The sequence below is a fragment of the Brassica napus genome, chromosome C2, assembly GCF_020379485.1.
Source record: "Brassica napus cultivar Da-Ae chromosome C2, Da-Ae, whole genome shotgun sequence".
Classification (NCBI taxonomy): domain Eukaryota; kingdom Viridiplantae; phylum Streptophyta; class Magnoliopsida; order Brassicales; family Brassicaceae; genus Brassica; species Brassica napus.
The window spans coordinates 39,086,840-39,093,714 of record NC_063445.1 but is presented as its reverse complement, the minus strand read 5'-3'; the positions used below and the strand labels follow the sequence as shown (position 1 = coordinate 39,093,714).

The 6,875-nt window shown below is 35.5% G+C and overlaps 1 pseudogene; it reads right to left on the bottom strand.

The window, feature by feature from the left end:
* Positions 1-233: 233 nt before the first annotated feature.
* LOC106417623 lies at positions 234-6,210 on the bottom strand (annotated as a pseudogene).
* Positions 6,211-6,875: the final 665 nt, after the last annotated feature.

The following is a 6,875-nucleotide window of genomic DNA, read 5'->3' as shown; positions in this document are numbered from 1 at the left end:
TAAATAAAATTGTATGCTGTTTTTTCCCGAAATAACTGGCAAAACGTTGAGCTTAACTTGGTCCAAAAAGAATAGTTCTTATCGGGCCAAAGGCCCTCCACCCAAGCCCAAGCCCAAGCCCAAGCCCAAGCCCACGCCGAGCCGAGCCGGCCGGACGGCGGCGGCGCGCGCGTGGGGAGCTCTCTCGTCCTTTGAGCTGTTTAACCTCTCATGTCATGAAGACATATATATACTCCTCAAAATCAACTCTCCCAACCAATGTGGGATGTTGTTAACTTCATTTCATTAAAACCAACAAGGCTTTTTATAAGACCCCATAGGCCCATTTCGTTTTCACATTTTGCCATATATTATTTGAGCCATTAGGCTTAATAATTAGGCCCAACAAAATTATCCAAAAGTAAATGATAAAATAATTCCAGTTTTACACAGAAAAGCCTTACGTTTCCATTGGAGCCACGTCTTGGTCACCTGTACCATCACCACCCTCTTCTGCGGGTGCAGCAGGTTCGGCCACACCTTCTCCTTCCTCTTCATTTGCAACTTTCTCAAACGTATCGATCACTTTCTGTATCGTTTCCTGGTCCAAGAAGTGGAATGGTTCACCAACACCTAGAACAGATACGGTGCACAGAGAACTCTTGAGTGTTTCTCCCTGCAGTGTCTCCCTAACAGCCAAAATCGCATCTTTGATCAGATCTTCTCTTGAGGAATCCGCAAAGCTCTCAAACTTGCGTTCCAGGTAGGTCTTTGCAGCTTGAGAACGGGACCGATAGTAAAAGCTTGATACTCGAAGTAGTTTCCGCTGGGGCAGTTGTAGTAAAGGTGGGCTCCAGACTCATCCAGTCCACCTACCAACAAACCCACGCCATAGGGTCGTTTCCATGATCTTTGGGTGCAGACCTGCGAACAAAAGAAAAAAAATATTACTTCCTTTTTTTGAAGCCTTGGTATGAACCACTGTAGCAAAATATCTCATAATAGATGAGAAAACCAACTGATAAAAATATGAGAATGAGGAATATAAGACCCGTCTTTTTAGATATACAGAGGACATATGGTAGCAAACCAACAACTGAAAATTAGGAATACAACGCAAATGTGTTTCATATATGTCAATAAAACTGAGATGTAGCAGACGCATAATTAAAGGCAACAACCTTCTTCTCTGTCTCATCTGGGGTCGAAGCCTACAAATTTGCATACTTTTTTACTGGGAAGTGGGAAATAGGCTGATAAGCTGTTATTACCAGTTTAAAGCCTGAAATAAAAATATGCATCATAGGAACAGTTCTATCATGTTACAAAGAAACTATTACCTAAGCCAACTGCACCAAGAAGCTATAAGGGCCCTGTTAGTTTGTACATCTGGAAGATGCACTACAAGAAAACATCGGTATTCTGACGGACATTCCGACGGAAAATGAAATCCTCGGAATTTTCCGAGGAATTTCCCCGGAATATACCGACGGAATTCCGAGGAAATATCAATCCGTCGGAATATTCCGACGAAATTTCGAGGAAAAATGTGTTCCTCGGAAAAATGTGTTCCTCGGAAAAAACCGATGAATTCCGAGGAAATATTATAGGGATTTTACAAAATTCCGAGGAAATTCCGACGAACTAGTGATCGATCGATGCATTTTTGGACATATACCCAACGATCGATCACATTGTTACGCTTTGGTCCATCTTAGTGATCGGTCGATGCGTTTTTGGACATAAATCCATCGATCGATCCGTTTATAAAAAAACATTCGAGATTTTGAAACCCCAAACACTAGTTCCTCGGAATTTCCTCAGAATATTCCGAGGAACACTTGATATCCTCGATCGATCGATGGGATAATCTCATCGATCGATCACATTGTTACGCTTTGGTCCATCTTAGTGATCGATCAATGCGTTTTTGGACATAAATCCATCGATCGATCCATTTATAAAAAAACATTCGAGATTTTGAAACCCCAAACACTAGTTCCTCGGAATTTCCTCGGAATATTCCGAGGAACACTTGATATCCTCGATCGATGGATGGGATAATCTCATCGATCGATAACATTGTTACGCTTTGGTCCATCTTAGTGATCGATCGATGCGTTTTTGGACATATATCCATCGATCGATCCGTTTAAAAAAAATTGACGTTTTGAAACCCCAAACACTAGTTCCTCGGAATTTCCTCGGAATATTTCGACAGAATTCCGAGGAAGAAAAGAGTTTCCTCGGAATTCCCCCGGAATATTCCGAGGAAATAGGGTTTTTAGACCGAAAACAACGTTTTGCGGTTTGAATAACACATATATAACCCTTATTAAGTGTCTTACGTTCATTATGAAGTCAAAATTTGTTCCTTACCCTATAATAAACACTTTTCCGATTGTATGAACGAAATCCCCACAACATAAGAGAAACACTTATACACTTTAATGAACGGTAAAGGGAATACTTACAATTCGTTTTGAAATTTGTTATTTCATGGTTTATGCTCATCTATACAAAGAATCCTCAATGGTATGAATTACAATTGTATAAGAAATGAAATACGGCAAAAAAAATTGATGTTCTGAAACCCCAAACACTAGTTCATCGGTATTTCCTCGGAATATTCCGAGGAACAATATAAATTAATAGAAATACATGCATAGGATATTCTTTTTCCTCGAATTAATGAAAATATTCCGAGGAAATTCCGACGGATATATAAGTGACCGTCGGAATTTCCTCGGAATAATTTCATTTAACCGGGCAAACAAGCTGCCAAATATTTCGCGAAAATTGAAATTGAAAATACTGAGGGAATTCCGACGGAAAATATCCGTCGGACCCAAGGTTTTATAAACTCGAAACGCATCTTCTTCCCTATTTCTCTCTTCTTCCTCTCCGGCGATCTCTCTCTCCTTTCGGCGTTCTCCACCTTCTCTCGCGACGATCTCTCCGGCGAATCCTTTCCATTCTCTTACAAATCATGTAAGGACCATATTCCACTCTCTTAGGTCCTATTTGTTAGGTTTTTAAGTAGATTTGATGATTTTAGAAGGTTTTTGATAGATTTTTGTTAGGGCGATTGGGTAGGATTGTGATTTGTTGTGTAATAGGTTTAGAATTGTGATTTGGTTGTGTTGAATTGATTTAGAACTTTTTTTATAAATTGTTCATTATTTTTGTATTTACAAAACATTTTTTCTATATAAATTCGATTTTACAAAACGTTTTTTTGTGTATAAATTCAATTTTTGGATTTATAAAAGATGATTTCATATTTCTAAAAATATTTATATTTATTAAAACTAATTTTGTATTTATAAAACATTTTTTTGATTTATAAACACTATTTTTTTATTTTTGTATTTATAAAAACTATTTTTAAATATACAAACAGTTCTTTGTATATAAATTCGTTTTTTTGGATTTATAAAAGATGATTTCATATTTTGAAATTAATTTTGTATTTATAAAATATTTTTTTTTGATTTATAAACACTATTTTATTATTTTTTGTATTTATAAAAACTATTTTGTATTTATAAAAAGATGATTTCATATCTATAAAAATATTTATATTTATAAAACTAATTTTGTATTTATAAAACATTTTTTGATTTATAAACACTATTTTATTATTTTTTGTATTTATAAAAACTATTTTGTATTTATAGAAAGATGATTTCATATTTATTAAAACTAATTTTGTATTTATAAAACATTTTTTTTATTTATAAAAACTATTTTATTATTTTTTGTATTTTAAATATGTTTTCTATTTCAATTTTAATTTTATATTTTCGAATTTCAATTTAAAAAAATAAATTGATAATTTTTTTTTTTAATTTTGGAAATATTACGAGGAAGTTTATCCCTTGGAATATTCCGACGACATCATCCTCGGAATATTCCGAGGAATTTCCGACGAACTTGTGGTCCTCGGAAATTCCGAGGAAATAGGGTTTCCTCGGAATTCCGTCGGAAATTTCCGAGGGATTTCCGAGGAATGATGAATTTCCAAGGAGTTATTTCCGAGGATTTTTTTCGTCGGTATGTCGTCGGAATAGCGTTATTCCGACGACATACCGACGATTTTTTCCCTCATGATGCCGCTCTTTTCTTCTAGTGATGCATTCAGATGGTCCATCTAGATGTCTTATCCAGATGCTCCATCTGGGTGTTGTTCGTTTCTTCATTTCGTCCATGCATCCAGATGAATCATCTGAATGCAACTATGTTCGTTTGCTTTTCATTTTTTAACTTCCATCTACATCCGGGTGGACTTGTTAATAAAATGATTAAAATATATTTTTTTACGTTTAGGCGGAAAAATAGCATTTTTACGGTTTTGGCGGAAATTGTGTTTTGCGGTTTTGGCGGGAAAAGTCTTTTTGACGAGAAATGTTTTTTTCAGGATTTTGGCGAGAAAAGTTTTTTTCGCGATTTTGGCGGGAAAAGTTTTTTTTCGCGATTTTGGCTGGAAAAGTTTTTTTCGAGATTTTGGCGGGAAAAGTTTTTTTGCGATTTTGGCGGGAAAAGCATTTTCGTAAGTTTAGCGAGAAAAGCATTTATGCGGTTTCGACGAGAAAATACATTTTTCCGATTTTTGGTGGGAAAATACATTTTTCCGATTTTGGCGGGAAAATGCGTTTTTCCGATTTTGGCGAGAAAATGTATTTTCCAGTTTTGGTGGGAAAAAACGTTTTTCCGATTTTGGCGGGAAAATTCTGTTTTCCGGTTTTGGCGGAAAAATTGTGTTTTCCGGTTTTGGCGGGAAAATGCGTTTTTCCGGTTTTGGCAGAAAAATGCTTTTCCGGTTTTGGTGGAAAAATTGTGTTTTCCGGTTTTGGCGTTTTTCTGGTTTTGACGACAAAATTGCGTTTTTACCGGTTTTGACGAGAAAATGCTTTTTGCGGTTTTGGCCGGAAAATGTTTTTAGGAGTTTGGCGGGAAAATGCATTTTTTGGGTTTTGGCGGGAAAATGCGTTTTTTTTTGTTTTGACGGGAAAATGCGATTTTTTGGTTTTGGTCGAAAAGTTCTGTTTTACTGGTTTGGGCAAAAATGTGTTTTTATGGAAATATGTGTTTTACGTTTTTTTTTGCGGAAAAACGCATCTTGTGGTTTTTGGCGGAAAAATGTGTTTTTCAGTTTTTGCGAGAAAATGCATTTTTTTGGTTATAGCAGAAAAATGTCAATTCAAAAAAAAAAATAGAATTTCGGGTTTGAAAATAATATTTTGATTTTAAAATGTCATTTTTGTCATTTTTCTTTTTGGAGTGAACTAGATGCATCTGCATCCAGATGCACCATCAAGACTCACCTTCATTTGGGTGAGAATTTGAGATGAGTTTTTAAAAATTCAGCTGGATGATCCATCTGGATGTAGCATTATAATGCACAAAACGAACATCGATTTGCATCTTGAGCAAACGAACAGGGCCCAAGAACTAAACAGAAACCAAATCAGTTTGCTTCTAAAGGTCCCAGTTTACCTTTTCAATTCCTAAACATAGAAGCAAACCATACCTATAAAAAAAAAAAGAGAGATTCTCACCTCTTCAACTGATATGTAGCAAAACAAAAATCATTTACATGCAGTTCTGAACAAAACAGCTCATATAAGTTAAGTGAAATGTATGTAGCACATAAGTATAGGCAAGTTGTAGAACAACATCAAGCTGAAGTAGTGACTCAGCTGTGACAATTACATGCAAATAAATTTCACCAAATCTCAACTAACAATGCAAGAAGCCGAGATCAACGAAAGACTAACCTGAGCCTTATCAGCAAGATGAACAACGAGACGACCAACGGGAAGTGGAGACTCATATGTGAAGGAGTGATTGATAGCTTCCGGTCTCATATAACGGGAGAGAACACGTCCATCCGCTGTGAGTCCAGCGATTGCGACGCCTATGTGGTCATCCACTTTGAAGATCTTCTTCTGATGCGACGAGAGCTCAGATTGGGCTTTGTTGACGCACGCCAGGACTACATGGGAGCGAGATCTGAGTCCAATTGCGGCTGAGCCTTGCTTCACTGCTTCCATGGCGTATTCTACTTGGAACAGACGACATGTTGGGCTCCATGTCGTCACGTCTGTGTCGTACTGATTCCTGAACATCTTCTTTTTGTTGAGTCTCTCTTCTTCTTCTTCGTCAGAAGCTTTTCTTTTCCTTCAAGACATAGTTCTTCTTTTCTTCTTTCTCTTTGAAGGAACTGAACAAATGGGCCTTATATTACTTGAACGGGCTTATACGTTATGTTGGGCTTTAGTATTGGCGTCACGCTATGATTTCAGAATATTGCCTAAACCAGATAATAACCTACTAGAATCGGTTACTTATGAAACTTTATCAAACCAAGGGAAATGTTAAAATAACAACTTTTGAATATTTTCTTTAAAATAGCACCATTCCATGTTATTTTTAAATGCATCACTATTTAATTGATTAAAGTATCTTTAACTAAAACGGAGCAACACAGAAAAATTGTATTTTGCTAGAAAAATAAATTAAAATTGGGCGTATTTCAAGTTTACCATATTTCCATTTCCATGTTATTTTTAAAAATCATCATTCTATTTTAAAATATTTTATTTAATTAGAGAAATTCTTGGGTTCACCTCCTAGGGTGAACCTCTAGGTTAACCAACCAATAGTGTGTTGAGTATTTGATATTTGATATCTTTTAAAAAAGGAAATAAAATTGAATATCCAAATTAGATTATATTTTTAAAATAAAATAATAAAAATAAAAAAAAAATAGTTACAAAAAGTAAATAAATTAATATTGTTAAATCTTCAGCAAAATACTAAACCCTATACCCTAAATTCTAAACCCTAAACCCTAAACGTTAAACCTTAAACTTTGGATAAACTCTAAACCG